This window comes from Lepidochelys kempii, chromosome 7 (assembly GCF_965140265.1).
Source record: "Lepidochelys kempii isolate rLepKem1 chromosome 7, rLepKem1.hap2, whole genome shotgun sequence".
NCBI lineage: Eukaryota > Metazoa > Chordata > Testudines > Cheloniidae > Lepidochelys > Lepidochelys kempii.
In genome coordinates, this window is record NC_133262.1 from 160,648 (window position 1) to 177,196 (window position 16,549).

The 16,549-nt window shown below is 44.2% G+C and overlaps 1 protein-coding gene across 9 annotated transcripts in view; it reads left to right on the forward strand.

Annotated features, from left to right (window-relative positions):
* PLXNB1 (plexin B1) overlaps positions 1–16,549 on the forward strand; it is a 191,024-nt gene that overhangs the window by 15,156 nt on the left and 159,319 nt on the right. For 3 of the 9 annotated variants that reach the window (XM_073350753.1, XM_073350760.1, XM_073350754.1), the window contains one exon: positions 11,683–11,822. The exons of 5 other annotated variants lie outside the window; for them this stretch is intronic. The gene's annotated coding sequence lies outside the window, so the exon portion shown is untranslated. Of the gene's footprint in view, positions 1–11,091; positions 11,168–11,682; positions 11,823–16,549 lie in introns of those variants that run through there. One more of the 9 variants, XM_073350755.1, reaches the window with a different exon arrangement.

Here is a 16,549-nt window from a genome sequence, read left to right on the forward strand (position 1 = left end):
AGGACTCTGCACTTGTCCTTGTTGAACCTCATCAGATTTCTTTTGGCCCAATCCTCCAGTTTGTCTAGGTCACTCTGGACCCTATCCCTACCCTCCAGCATATCTACCTCTCCCTCCAGCTTAGTGTCATCCGCAAACTTGCTGAGGGTGCAATCCATCCCATCGTCCAGATCATTAATAAAGCTGTTGAACAAAAGCAGCCTCAGGACCAATCCCTGGGGCACTCCACTTGATACCAGCTGACAACTAGACATCGAGCCGTTGATCACTACCCGTTGAGCCTGACAATCTAGCCAGCTTTCTGTCCGCCTTTTAGTCCATTCATTCAATCCATACTTCTTTAACTTGCTGGCAAGAATACTGTGGGAGACCGTATCAAAAACTTTGCTAAAGTTAAGATATATCACATCCACCGCTTTCCCCATATCCACAGAGCCAGTTATCTCATCATAGAAGGCAATCAAGTTGGTCAGGCAGGACTTGCCCTTGGTGAATCTATGTTGACTGTTCCTGATCACCTTCCTCTCCTCCAAGTGCTTCAGAATGGTTTTCTTGAGGACCTGCTCCATGATTTTTCCAGGGACTGATGTGAGGCTGACCGGTCTGTAGTTCCCCGGGTTCTCCTTCTTCCCTTTTTTTTTTTTTTAAAGATGGCCACTATATCTGCATTTTTCCAATCGTCCAGCACCTTCCCCAATCACCACAAGTTTTCAAAGATAATGGCCAATGGCTCTGCAATCCGATCAGCCAATTCCCTCAGCACTCTTGGATGCATTAGATCTGGACCCATGGACTTGTGCATGTCCAGCTTTTCTAAATAGTCCTTAACCTGTTCTTTCACCTCTAAGGGCTGCTCACCTCCTCCTCATACTGTGTAGCCCAGGACAGCAGTGTGGGAGCTGACCGGGTCTGTGAAGACCAAGCCAAAAAAAGCATCGAGTACTTCAGCTTTTTCAACATCATCTGTCACTGGGTTGCCTCCTCCATTCAGTAAGGGTCCCACACTTTCCCTGACCTTTTTTTTTCTTGTTGCTAACATACCTGTAGAAACCCTTCCTGTTACCCTTCACATCCCTTGGTAGCTGCAACTCCAGTTGTGTTTTGGCCTTCCTGATTACACTCCTGCATGCTTGAGCAATATTTTTATACTCCTACGTAGTCATCTGACTGAGTTTCCACTTCTTGTAAGCTTCTTTTTTGTGATTAAGCTCACCGAAAATGTCACTATTAAGCCAAGCTTGTCACCAGCCATATTTGCTGCTATTTCTGCACATCGGGATAGTTTGTTCCTGCGTCCTCAATAAGGCTTCTTTAAGATATAGCCAGCTTTCCTGGACTCCTTTCCCCTGCATATTAGCCTCCCCAGGGGATCCAGCCCATCAGTTCCCTGAGGGAGTCAGTCTGCTTTTCTGAAGTCCAGTGTCCGTATTTTGCTACTCCCCTTTCTTCCTTTTGTGAGGATCCTGAACTCGACCATCTCATGGTTACTGCTGCCCAGGTTGCCACCCACTTCTGCTTCCCTTACCAATTCTTCCCTGTTTGTAAGCAGCAGGTCAAGAAGAGAATGGCCCCTAGTTCGTTCCTCCAGCACTTGCACCAGGAAGTTGTCCCCAACACTCTCCAAAAACTTCCTGGATTGTCTGTGCACTCTGTACTGGTCTCCCAGCAGATGTCAGGGTGATTGAAGTCCCCTATGAGAATCAGGGCCTGTGATCTGGAAACTTCTGTTAGTTGTCTGAAGAAAGCCTTATCTACCTCATCTTCTTGGTCTGGTGGTCTGTAGGAGACGCCCACCACAACATCACCCTTGTTGCTCTCGCAACGTACGTTGACCTGTGCAAGACACAGTTGGTGTATGTGCTTATGAAATTTAAGTGACTATTCTTTCCCTTTCAAAGATTCTTTTCCCTGTATTTATAATGTTTTATTCAGGTCTATTTATGGAAACCAAATTCACCTTTATTACTTCACAACATATGCTGGCTGGGGCTGACATCATTCACAGATAATAGCAATTGGTGCATTTGCAATGTTTACACCCACCCACCCACCCACCCATTGCCAGGTTCATACCAGGATGCAAAGCAACAACACCCGCAGAGCATACTACAGCAGCACACGTTACTGTGGCTCACTATTAAAGTGGTCTTCCAAAGCCTCCCTGAGCAGTACAGCTCCTTGCTGATCTCTTCCTATAGACATGTTTCAGAGTAACAGCCGTGTTAGTCTGTATTCGCAAAAAGAAAAGGAGTACTTGTGGCACCTTAGAGACTAACCAATTTATTTGAGCATGAGCTTTCGTGAGCTACAGCTCACTTCATCGGATGCATACCGTGGAAACTGCAGCAGACTTTATATACACACAGAGAATATGAAACAACCACCCCACTGTCCTGCTGGTAATAGCTTATCTAAAGTGATCATCAAGTTGGGCCATTTCCAGCACAAATCCAGGTTTTCTCACCCTCCACCCCCCCACACACACATTCACTCTCCTGCTGGTAATAGCCCATCCAAAGTGACAACTCTCTACACAATGTGCATGATAATCAAGTTGGGCCATTTCCTGCACAAATCCAGGTTCTCTCACCCCCCTCCAAAAAACACACACACAAACTCACTATCCTGCTGGTAATAGCTCATCCAAAGTGACCACTCTCCCTACAATGTGCATGATAATCAAGGTGGGCCATTTCCAGCACAAATTCAGGTTTTCTCACCTCCCCCACCCCCATACACACACAAACTCACTCTCCTGCTGGTAATAGCTCATCCAAAGCGACCACTCTCCCTACAATGTGCATGGTAATCAAGGTGTATGCATGGTAATCAACGTGCATGGTAATCAAGCTCATGCTCAAGTAAATTGGTTAGTCTCTAAGGTGCCCCAAGTACTCCTTTTCTTTTTCCTATAGACATGTTATCTGGCTGCTCAAAATCAGCAGACCACCGTTCCACCTCAGTCTTCCACTGAGGCAGTTATTTTTCCCACTTATAGGCAGCTATAACCATTGCGAAACTTTTTTCTCTGAGGTTTAATCTCATGTGTAGATCGTGCCAGTGGCCTATCAAATAGCCTAAGGCACATTCAATCGTCATTGTGCACCTTGCTACTGTTGTGGTGGGCAGTATACAGCTTCATGAGCTACAAGAGTAAGGAGTAGACGAGCTCTCCCTTGATCACTATTACCATTTCAACATCCCCAATGGTAATCCTCTGGTCTGGAAAGAAAGTCCCTACTTGCAGCTTTCTGAACAGGCCTGTGTTCTTAAAGATGCATGTGTCATGCACCTTCCTTCACCAGCCAACGTTGATAAAACTTCCCTGGTGATCCACCAGCGCTTGCAATACCATAGAAAAGTAACTTTTTCTTTTGATGTACTCTGTGGCAAGGTGGTCTGGTGCCACAGTAAGAATGAGTGACCTCTATTGTTCCACTGCTGCAAAACCATCCACTGTTTTCCACACATTGCCTAGAGTCACAGTCCTTTGTAGCAGGATGCTATTAATGGCCCTGCATACTTGCATCACAGCAACCCCCATGATGGATTTCCAAGCTCCAAATTTGATTCCAGCTGGTTGGTAGCAATCTGGCTTTGTAAGCTTCCACATAGTGATTGCCACTCACTTCTCCACTGCCAGTGCAGATTTCGTTTTGGTGTTGCTGCGCTCCAGGGCTGGGGCGAGATCTGCACACACATCCAGGAATGTGGCCTTGTGCATCCAAAAGTTCTGCAGCCACTGCTCATCATCCCATATCTGCATAACGATGCAATTCCACCAGTAAATGCCTGTTTCCCGGGTCCAGAACTGGCACTTCACCATTTGCAGCTGCTCCGTGAATGCTGCCAACAACTTTGAATAGTCATGTTCCCCACGGATCTTCTAGCGACTCTGCAAATACTACAGGCACCCCATTCTCGCAATACTTATCACAATAGTGCAGAGCTGTGCAGGATCCATGCTTGTCAAACCATGCATCCACCATCTGTGTGAGATTACATTCTATATGCCTTATGAAAATATGCTTATGATATGAATGACATAACTGAGATGTACTTTATACAGGATGGCTCATGTGAGATCATTGGAAAGGTTATGATTTACTGAATGTGATTATCCAACTTGTATGTATCTGAAGTTAGGAATATTGACTGTATGTATCTGTATTTCAACTATGCTACTTTGGCTGACGCCCACTGCTAGCACTTCAGGTACAACAATGGAAAAGCCAGACAGGGCGGATGGCCTATCAGTGAGGACAATGAACTGTGAAAAGCTTGGCCTTCCTGTGGACACTCCATACTGCCGCTGACTCATGGACGCTCTGATCCTACAGAGTCAGGTGCTCTTGTCACCTGATACTTAAACATTACCTGGGACTTCCTGTAACTTTTCACTGTAAGGGAAGGGGAAAAGGGGTCAAGTTTGGGAAACCAAGGATTCCCATCTTATGTAAATCCTATTTACGGGTGGGGAGGAAGGCAAGCATGACCCCTCCTCTCCCTGGCCTGTCTGCCCAAGACGATAGACTGCAAAAGGGAAGGCAAGGGTGGTGGTGGGGGGGAGTATAACTGGAACTCTGAACCACAGAAACTTTGCAAACTGCCTGCAACAACATCTAGGGTGGGAAATACTATTTGTAACCAATTTCTTTAGTGAAACTAGCTTAGTTTGCGTGTTCAATTTCATTTGCTTAGTAATCTGCTTTGTTCTGTTTGTTACCCCTTTTTTTACCACTTAAAATCTGCCTTTTTATAGTTAATAAAATTTGTTTTGTTTATTTAAACCCAATTTCTGTGATTTCTAACCGGGGGGGGGAGGGGCAAGAAGTGTGCACACCTCTCCCTACATTGATGGAAGGGATGAATTTCATAATATATCTTTGGGTCTGCACTCCAAGGGAGGTGGACATCTGCATCCTGGAGCAAGTACCTTAAGCTGAGTCTTCCCAGAGCTGATCTGCAACTGGGTATGGCCCTGCCTGTGTGTATGTTAGAGAAGGCTTTAATAGCCTGGCTTAGCAAGACAGGCTAAAGGGGGCCAATGCTGGCAGAACAGGTAGACTCAATGATATCTCAACACATCAGGGGGCTTCCCAAGGGGTTCAACCCGTCACACATGGGTTTGTGGGGCTTTTGAAAAAAGGCACAAAACATTATGCGATGCAGATAAAATTATGGGATTGAGAAAACTGCATTATGGGACTTTGAAATCATTTTTCCAGTCACCACTGCATGACACGTTTGTCCCCATGAGGCATTGCAAACTCTTCCCAAAATATCCTCTATAGATGGTGGCAAGTTGCACAGTGGGATAGCTGCCCAGAGTGCACTGTTCTCTGCACCGACGTGAGCGCTGGTAGTAAGGACGTGCACCGCCAACACATTGTGTAGTCTGGACCACAAAAGCTATTTAATTACTTTCGTGACTGGATGTCGACTTAACTTAGGTCAACTTAATTTTGTAGTGTAAACTTGCCCTAAGGTGATGCAACACCTAACTTTTAGGTGTTTAGAAAATCATAGGGGTTTAATGCAGCTTAACTAAGGGTATGTCTACACTGAAAACCTACCCAGCAGCTGCACTATCTAAGGCAAAAGGAGGGGTGTTCTGTCAGTGTAGGTAAGCCATCGTCCCAAGAGGCGGTCCCTAGGTTGATGGAAGAATTCTTCTGTTGACCTAGTGCTGTCTGCACTAGGAGTTAGGTTGGCTTAACTACACCATGCGGGGATGAACCATCTTAATTTTCTAGTGCAGACCATCTACTTCAATGTGGATTAGTTAAATTGCATTAAATCCCTGTGTGGACACTCCAATTCAGAATTTCTTTGGAAGTGAATTAAGCTAAACAACATTAAGGCCACTTTAATTCCAGAGGAGATCCACACAGTGGTTTAATGCAATTTAACTAATCCCACTTTAAATTCATGCCTTTAGGGCTGTTCTACACCAGAAAAATAAAAGAAAAGGAGTACTTGTGGCACCTTAGCGACTAACCAATTTATTTGAGCATGAGCTTTCGTGAGCTACAGCTCACTTCATCGGATGCATACCGTGGAAACTGCAGCAGACTTTATATATACACAGAGAATATGAAACAATACCTCCTCCCACCCCACTGTCCTGCTGGTAATAGCTTATCTAAAGTGATCATCAGGTGGGCCATTTCCAGCACAAATCCAGGTTTTCTCACCCTCCACCCCCGCACACAAATTCACTCTCCTGCTGGTGATAGCCCATCCAAAGTGACAACTCTTTACACAATGTGCATGATAATCAAGTTGGGCTATTTCCTGCACAAATCCAGGTTTTCTCACATCCCCCCCACCCCCATACACACACAAACTCATTCTCCTGCTGGTAATAGCTCATCCAAACTGACCACTCTCCAAGTTTAAATCCAAGTTAAACCAGAACATCTGGGGGGGGGGTAGGAAAAAACAAGAGGAAACAGGCTACAGGACAGTGGGGTGGGAGGAGGTATTGTTTCATATTCTCTGTGTATATATAAAGTCTGCTGCATTTTCCACGGTATGCATCTGATGAAGTGAGCTGTAGCTCACGAAAGCTCATGCCCAAATAAATTGGTTAGTCTCTAAGGTGCCACAAGTACTCCTTTTCTTTTTGCGAATACAGACTAACACGGCTGTTACTCTGAAACCAGAAAAATAGGTTGACTTTTCTGCGTCGCTTAGAGGTGCGAAAAATTCATACCCCTGAGAGATGTAGCTAAGCCTACTTAGCCCCAGTCTAGACAGTGCTAGGTTGAGGGAACAATTCTTCTTCCATCGACCTAGCTGCTGCCTCTCAGAGAAGTGGATTTACTGCAGTGGTGGATGAACCCCTTCTGTTGCTCTAGTAAGTGTCTACAGCACAGCACTACAGTGGAGTTGCTGTAGTGTTGCTAGTGTAGACATATCCATAACTAATTCAGACTAACTTTCCCTGCGTGTTCTATGTAGACAAGTGCTTAGGTGCATAGTATGTTTAGATGCTTACAGGATTCAGCAAGAGTTTTATCAATCACAGTGGAGCCTAAAGGTGGGATTTAGGTGCTTAAATACCTCTGTGAATATAGCGAGAGTGCCTAGGCTCTGGGCACCTCTTGAAGAACTGAAAGAGTACCCATAATCCCCCTCCCTATTTGTATAAAATATGGGATAATGTGAACCAGTTACTGGATCATGAAGTTCAATAAGAGATCTAGTGGCTCAAATTAGCTTTTGGGGGAACTAGTTGGCTGTTATATCATTGTGTTCAAACCCACAAGGTTTTGTATGAGAGTTTTACTAAATGAGGCGGGATCCTCTGGAAAATGTAGAGTACAGTTATGTAATTAAAGACTGCATTATAATGCATATACAAAAGGGTAACCTTAATACGGTCACTTCCTAACTTCTGCATGCCTGGTTTTTTTTCCAGCCTTAATCGTCTAGAATATTTTTGTCTAGATATAGGTGCAGTAGCAGACTTCAATTTCATCAACACAGATGTATACAAGCATGACTAAAATATGACAAGGTGCTACAAGTATAGGGATGTGTTGTGTATCATTAACTGAGGGCTGGTCTTCACAATGGGGAGATCTACGCAGCAGGGGCAGACTTAGCTGGTCTAATGACGACGCATTAAATCGACAGCAGATTTCTCTTTGATCAACCCCGGTACTCTTGGAGAAGAGTAAGGGAAGTCTACCGGAGAGCGTCTTCTGTCGACGCAGCGCAGAGAAGACACCAGGGTAAGTCGACCTAAGCTACTTTGACTACAGCTATGTTATTCACATAGCTGAAGTAGAGTAACTTAAGTCAACTTACCCTGATAGTGAAGACAAGCCCTGAGACAGAATGTATTAAAATATTACCTATGAGCTGTATACAATTCTAAATAACATATCCATGAAGGAACAGAATGAAGGTTTTAATTAAGGCATTTCTTGACTCAAGGGATTCTCAGGGTGGTTTTAATATTGTAGTGTTAATGTAGTTTTTGTTCAAAACTACAATCTCTAGATAAGCAGCAGTATACGGACCCCGGACTTCAGGAAAGCAGACTTCAACTCCCTCAGGGAACGGATGGGTAGGATCCCCTGGGGGACTAACATGAAGGGGAAGGGAGTCCAGGAGAGCTGGCTGTATTTCAAGGAATCCCTGTTGAGGTTACAGGGACAAACCATCCCGATGAGTCGAAAGAATAGTAAATATGGCAGGCGACCAGCTTGGCTTAATGGTGAAATCCTAGCGGATCTTAAACATAAAAAAGAAGCTTACAAGAAGTGGAAGGTTGGACATATGACCATGGATGAGTATAAAAATATTGCTCGGGCATGTAGGAATGATATCAGGAGGGCCAAATCGCACCTGGAGCTGCAGCTAGCCAGAGATGTCAAGAGTAACAAGAAGGGTTTCTTCAGGTATGTTGGCAACAAGAAGAAAGCCAAGGAAAGTGTGGGCCCCTTACTGAATGAGGGAGGCAACCTAGTGACAGAGGATGTGGAAAAAGCTAATGTACTCAATGCTTTTTTTGCCTCTGTCTTCACTAACAAGGTCAGCTCCCAGACTGCTGCGCTGGGCATCACAAAATGGGGAAGAGATGGCCAGCCCTCTGTGGAGATAGAGGTGGTTAGGGACTATTTAGAAAAGCTGGACGTGCACAAGTCCATGGGGCCGGACGAGTTGCATCCGAGAGTGCTGAAGGAATTGGCGGCTGTGATTGCAGAGCCATTGGCCATTATCTTTGAAAACTCGTGGCGAACCGGGGAAGTCCCGGATGACTGGAAAAAGGCTAATGTAGTGCCAATCTTTAAAAAAGGGAAGAAGGAGGATCCTGGGAACTACAGGCCAGTCAGCCTCACCTCAGTCCCTGGAAAAATCATGGAGCAGGTCCTCAAAGAATCAATCCTGAAGCACTTGCATGAGAGGAAAGTGATCAGGAACAGCCAGCATGGATTCACCAAGGGAAGGTCATGCCTGACTAATCTAATCGCCTTTTATGATGAGATTACTGGTTCTGTGGATGAAGGGAAAGCAGTGGATGTATTGTTTCTTGACTTTAGCAAAGCTTTTGACACGGTCTCCCACAGTATTCTTGTCAGCAAGTTAAGGAAGTATGGGCTGGATGAATGCACTATAAGGTGGGTCGAAAGCTGGCTAGATTGTCGGGCTCAACGGGTAGTGATCAATGGCTCCATGTCTAGTTGGCAGCTGGTATCAAGTGGCGTGCCCCAAGGGTCGGTCCTGGGGCCGGTTTTGTTCAATATCTTCATAAATGATCTGGAGGATGGTGTGGATTGCACTCTCAGCAAATTTGCGGATGATACTAAACTGGGAGGAGTGGTAGATACGCTGGAGGGGAGGGATAGGATACAGAAGGACCTAGACAAATTGGAGGATTGGGCCAAAAGAAATCTGATGAGGTTCAATAAGGATAAGTGCAGGGTCCTGCACTTAGGACGGAAGAACCCAATGCACAGCTACAGACTAGGGACCGAATGGCTAGGCAGCAGTTCTGCGGAAAAGGACCTAGGGGTGACAGTGGACGAGAAGCTGGATATGAGTCAGCAGTGTGCCCTTGTTGCCAAGAAGGCCAATGGCATTTTGGGATGTATAAGTAGGGGCATAGCGAGCAGATCGAGGGACGTGATCGTTCCCCTCTATTCGACATTGGTGAGGCCTCATCTGGAGTACTGTGTCCAGTTTTGGGCCCCACACTTCAAGAAGGATGTGGATAAATTGGGGAGAGTCCAGCGAAGGGCAACAAAAATGATTAGGGGTCTGGAACACATGAGTTATGAGGAGAGGCTGAGGGAGCTGGGATTGTTTAGCCTGCAGAAGAGAAGAATGAGGGGGGATTTGATAGCTGCTTTCAACTACCTGAAAGGGGGTTCCAAAGAGGATGGCTCTAGACTGTTCTCAATGGTAGCAGATGACAGAACGAGGAGTAATGGTCTCAAGTTGCAGTGGGGGAGGTTTAGGTTGGATATTAGGAAAAACTTTTTCACTACGAGAGTGGTGAAACACTGGAATGCGTTACCTAGGGAGGTGGTAGAATCTCCTTCCTTAGAGGTTTTTAAGGTCAGGCTTGACAAAGCCCTGGCTGGGATGATTTAACTGGGAATTGGTCCTGCTTCGAGCAGGGAGTTGGACTAGATGACCTTCTGGGGTCCCTTCTAACCCTGATATTCTATGATTCTGTAAGATGGGTGAAACAAGTGTGCTTCATTTCTTACTGTGTTTAAAAATTGCTGAGCTCAGCATATGAAGATAGATTACCTGAGGTGAACTATGCACCCAGTCAGGAAGTATTGATAGATTCTTAAGCCAAAAGGGACTATTGTGATCATCTGTATACAGAACTTTTCCAAAATAATTCCTAGAGAAGACCTTTTAGAAATACATCCAATCTTAATTTAAAAATGGTCAGTGATAGGGAATCCATCATGACCCTTGGTAACTTGTTCCAGTGATTAATTTACTCCTTATTTCCAGTGTGTATTTGCTTAGCTTCAACTTCTAGCCATTTGTTTGTGTTAACCTTTGTCTGCCAGATTGAAGAGCCAATTATCAAATATTTGTTCCCTGTGTAGATTGTCATAGACTGTGATCAAGTCCCCCTTTAACTTTCTTTTTTAGCTAAACAGATTGAGCTCCTTGACCCTACCTCTATAAGACGTAAAGAAAAGGAGTACTTGTGGCACCTTAGAGATAACCAATTTAACCAAATAACCAAATAACCAATTTATTTGAGCATGAGCTTTCATGAGCTACAGCTCACTTCATCGGATGCATACCGTGGAAACTGCAGCAGACATTATATACACACAGAGATCATGAAACAATACCTCCTCCCACCCCACTGTCCTGCTAATGTCTGCTGCAGTTTCCACGGTATGCATCCGATGAAGTGAGCTGTAGCTCACGAAAGCTCATGCTCAAATAAATTGGTGAGTCTCTAAGGTGCCACAAGTACTCCTTTTCTTTTTGCGAATACAGACTAACACGGCTGTTACTCTGAAATCTATAAGGCATGTTTTCTAATCCTTTCATCATTCTTGTAGCTCTTCTCTGACTCCTCTCCAATTTGTTAATAATATATCCTTCTTGAATTGTGGGCACCAGAACTGGGTGCAGTATCCAAGCAGCAGTTGCACCAGTGCTAAATACAGAGGTAAAATAACTTGTTTACTTCTACTTCAGATTTCCCTGTTGGTTCCCAGAATCACATCAGCTGAACATGAGCTTCCACTGTGGCTAAAAGAGCTAATTATCCATCATGACCCCCAAATCTTTTTCAGAGTCACTGCTTCCCAGGATAAGCTATATTCTTTGTTCCTCGATATATACGTTTGCATTTAGCTGTATTAAAATGCATAATGTTTACTTGCACCTAGTTTACTAAGCAATCCAGATAGATTTGTATCAGTGGCCTGTCCTCTTCATTATATACCACTCCCCCGATTTTTGTGTAATCTGCAAACTTTATCAGTGATGTTCTAATGCAAGAGTAGTCAGTAGGTGGACTGTGAGCCAAATCTGGACCGCCAGATGCTTTTGAACAAACAGCAAAATCTTTTTTTAATTTATTATGATCATTATTGTTGTTGCAGTGTGAAAAATGTTTCTCTGGACCTTGACTGTATCTTGACAAAAAATAAGCTATCTCTGTTTAATGTTTTCTTCCAGGTCATTGATAAAGGTTTTAAATAGCGTAGGGCCAAGAAACAATCTCTGCAGGACACCACTGGAGAGAGACCCACTTGATGATGATTCCATATTTACAGTTACACTTTGAGACCTGTCAGCCAGTTTTTAATCCTTCTAAGGTGTGTCTTGTTAATTTTATATCATTCTGGTTTATCAATCAAAATGTAATGTGGCATCAAGTCAAACAGCTGAAAGAGGTCTAATATGTTATGTCAACACTATTAACTTTATAAACCAAACTTATAATTTCATTTAAAAAAAAAAGGTATAGTTAGTTTGACAGAATCTATTGATCATAAACCCATGTTGATTTGCATTAATTATATTACCCTCCTTTAATTCATTATTAATCAAGTCCTATATCAGCTGCTCCATTATCTTGCCAGGGATCAATGTCAGGCCTAAAATTACCTGAGTCATCCCATTTTACATTTTTTAAAATTGCACAATATTCGCTTTTCCCAGTTATCTGGAACTTTGCCAGTAGTCTAAGACTTACTTCAGAGTGGTAGCTGTGTTAGCCTGTATCAGCAAAAAGAACGAGGAGTACTTGTGACACCTTAGAGACTAACAAATTTATTTGGGCATAAGCTTTCATGGGCTAAAATCCACTTCATCGGATGCATGCAGTGGAAAATACAGTAGGAAGATATATACACAAACAGAGAACGTGAAAAAATGAGTGTTGCCATACCAACTCTAATTAGACTAGTCAATTAAGGTGGGCTATTATCAGCAGGAGGAAAAAAAACCTTTTTGTAGTGATAATCAGGATGGCCCATTTCAAACAGCTGACAAGAAGGTGTGAGTAATAGTAGGGGAAAAAATTAACATGGGGAAGTAGTTTTTACTTTGTGTAATGACCCATCCACTCCCTATCTTTGTTCAGGTCTAATTTCATGGTGTCCAGTTTGCAAATTAATTCCAGTTCTGCAGTTTCTTGTTGGAGTCTGTTTTTGAAGTTTTTTGTTGTTGAAGAATTGCGACTTTTAGGTCTGTAATTGAGTGACCAGGGAGGTTGAAGTGTTCTCCAACTGGTTTTTGAATGTTATAATTCTTGGCATCTGATCTGTGTCCATTTATTGTTTTGCGTAGAGACTGTCTGGTTTGGCCAATGTACATGGCAGAGGGACACTGCTGGCACATGATGGCATATATCACATTGGTAGATGTGCAGGTGAACGAGCCTCTGATGGTGTGACTGATGTGATTAGGTCCTATGATGGATATGTGGACATACTCGTAGCCCGGCAGAAGAGTCTGTCCTATCTCAGGGCCTCTCCTTCTACCCTTCCACCCCTCCGCTGAGCGCACCGCCACTCTGCTTCTCCCTCCCTCCCTCCCAGGCTTGCCACGCCAAACAGCTGATTCGTGGCAAGCCTGGGAGGGAGAGACAGAGAGAGGGATGGGGGAGAAGCGGAGTGACAGCACCGTGCTCAGGGGAGGAGACGGAGTGGAGGTGAGCTCGGGCGGGGGGGGGGGGAGGGCAGCAGCAAGTAACCGAAGGGGGGGCGCAGAGGGTCTCAGGGGACAGGGAGCAGGGGGGTTGGATGGATTGGGGGTTCTGAGGGGTCAGTCAGGGGGTGGGAAGTAGGTGTGGTCGGATATGGGGTGGGGCCAGGCTGTTTGGGAAGGCACAGCCTTCCCTACCCGGCCCTCCATAGTAAGATTACCTCCATGGTAAGATTTTTTGGCAACCGAGGGCCATGTTATATCTGGGTAAAGGTGTAGTCATTACTGTCAAATTCCCCTTTCTTCCATTTGTTATATTTTTTTTATAGCTGCCTTTACTTTTTTTTTTTAACCGGCACAGTCTTGTTCCTCAGTTGGGATTGTGGCTTTTTGAGCATCTGCTAAGATGTTCTTAAATGATTCCCAATTATCATTTGCATTTTTCTGATTAAATTCTTCCTCCCAGCTGATTTGGCTCATAATTGTTTTCAACTTTGTGAAATTGATCCTATTAAAGCACCAAGGTATATTTTTTATATCGATCCATCCATCTACAGTATTGTGGGATGACTCAAAAAATTGCAGCTGAGTTACGGACAAACCATGGAAAGTCTGGAAAAGTAATAATAGAACTTTGGAAAAGGGTTGACAACAGGAGCCCACGGCTGAGAGCGGGGGCTCCCGCAGTTGGCAGCCCGGGGCTGAGAGCGGGGGCTTCTGCTGTCAAAATTGCAGTAGAAGCCTAATATTGTGGGATTTTCAATTTCTGTAATATAGCAAATTAAGTAGGGGTGTGTGTGTATATATATAGAATATAAAAAAAAATTATAATTATTACTGGTCTGGACTTTATTCTGCTTGCACATTAGAAATTTGATCTAGCCATGATCGCTTGTACCTAACTACCATTAACTTTTAGTTCTGTGATCATTTCCTCTTTATCTGCTAGGAAAAGGTCTAATAATTCCTCCGTTTTGGCTGCAACACTTTTTGAGTTTGGAAATTGTCATCTATAGTGCCATATAATGTCCATCTATAATTTAGCAATGCCAAGAATGTTGTTGTACTGGCAGCATGAGCCCTCTAGCTTATGCTACTCAAATTGGAGTCCACCATGATTATGCAGGTTTTTTCTTCCATGTTGTAGATAGGTGCATAATAGTGTCGTCATTCTATGCCCTACTGTGATTTGGTGGTCTGTAGTTGACACCAGCTAGTACCTATCTCATGCTTAATCTGTTAGGACAATGAGCTGTAAGCATTCAGGATAATTTCATTCCAAGTTATTAGGTTCCAAGTTGGAAACAGTTAATGCCTTTTTTGACATAGAGGGCCCACACCACCTTCCCTTTTGCCCGCTCGATCCTTTCTAAATAGGTTGTAACCATTGATTTTAACATTCCAGTTGTGTGAATTATCCCACCATGTTTCAATAATATCAACAAGAGCAAATTTATGCTCTTGTTTAATACTAACATTAGGGGCCTGGGTATCAGCAGTTCAAGAATTTCCTCTCCATGTCCTTTAGTCCCTTGATTAATTTTCTTCTCAACATCTCAATTTTGTGCTAACTGAGCACTCAATCTTTCATCTTTTTACCCTCTCCATGTGCTGTTAGTTTAACCCCTCCTGACTAGTCTAGCCAGCCTGTCCCCAAAGAGATTGGTCGTCGTCCTACTGAGGAGGTCGTCCTATTATAGCCCCCTCTCCCCACAGAAGGTGGACCAATGTTCCACAAAACCAAAGCCTTCCACTCTGCACCACTTACTTAGCCAATGATTCACTTCCAGAATCTTCTGACTTCAGTCTGACATTGCTAGAGGGAAGGAGATGAGGCAAATGGTGAGGGACTGAATTCCTGTCTATATATGTATGAACTTATCTCTTTCAAGCAATGCTTAAGGCTGATTTTTACACTGGCTTTAGAGTTCGAAGGCAGTGGTGCTAGGAGTGGTAATGTACAATCTTGCCATTATTGGTGCAAGAGCTTTTCCTATCCATCTGGAGCAGCCTCCTTTATGTATTTGACCCAGAGACTTCAGTATCTCCGCCATCCTTGGCTTTGAGGCCTGAATGTGTCTCCCCTCTCCTGCTCTGTTAAAAAAAAATAGAATTCACTTTGAGGGGACAGTGTGTATAAAAGAAGCTATTGAAAAACAAGCATAAATAAAATTAAGGTTGGGAAACTTATATTGATAGGGAGCAACTATGAAAAGTATTGGATGGGTGGGTGGAGTTGTAGCAGGAGACTAGGATGAGATTGCTGTGGGTCTGGGATGGATATTGGAGGAGTGTGATTTACAGTAATAAATGTCATCACTTCCAAGTGCTGTTGCCTCCAAATCAAATTCTGTTCTTACTTCTGTCTCCAACCTTCTTTGCAATTTATATAAATAGCTAACACCCATCCTATTAGTGGCCTTTGTGGTGAGCTATTCCAAGGGCGAGTTCCTGTGCTACTGCTAAGCCCAAATCGCTGAGCTCTAGCCTTGATAAGAGCTGCTCTGAGCATTTCTGTGATAGGAACCTTCCAAGCTCAACTGCTTTTGCAGAGTTTGGGAGAGGGCAGCTTCTCTTGTGGAGGGGACTTCCACAGCCATACAGGCAATTATCCCTTGGCTGGAAGAAGGAATCCAAGCTCCCTGGAAGGGAGGGTTTGGGGGATGGGGAGGTTCAGTGCAGTTGGCTAAGAGTTTGGCCTTAATTCCCTGACATTCTCTCCATTTGCCTTGGGTACCAGGCAGTGACAGTTTGTGGGCAGCTGGCCAAGCTGTGAAAGGAGGAGCATGTGAGGCCTTCAGTTTTCACATGCTTTATCAAACTGCAAAGAATGGTGTTAGATTTAACCAGCATCATACAGACCAGGAGAATGGGGATGCTAACCTTAACTCCTGAAGTGCTGGGTGTGTGAGGAGGAATTGATCTGGCAGGACCATATGAATGAGGTTCTGAGCAGGGCTGATGGGAGGTCTGTGAACAGAGAAGGTGAAGGGTATTCAGGTCTCTGACCAATGAACTGAACGGTTTCCACTGTACCTCTCTTGTGAGGAAAGGTGACAGTCCCTGGGATGGACATTGCTGGACAGCTTTGTATGAAGATGCAGGAGTGGTGAGATGAAAAGAACCCTTTTCCTTCCCCACTTGTCTGCTCAGTGTCAGTCTGGTCAGTAGGAAGCGCTATACTGTGATGGGGCTGTTGCAGGAGAGTCCCTTAGCAGGGACTGAATGGGTGGTTGATAAGAGTAATCACAAGGCAGTGGGTCTAACCACTCCACTTCCTCGTAGCATTTTGCTTGTGGTGAAGGGAAGAGAGTGACCTTGATCCCATGTGTGGTGTTTGTAAGATATGAGGAAGTGCCAGCACTGTGAATCTGTGCCTTTATTAGAGCTATCA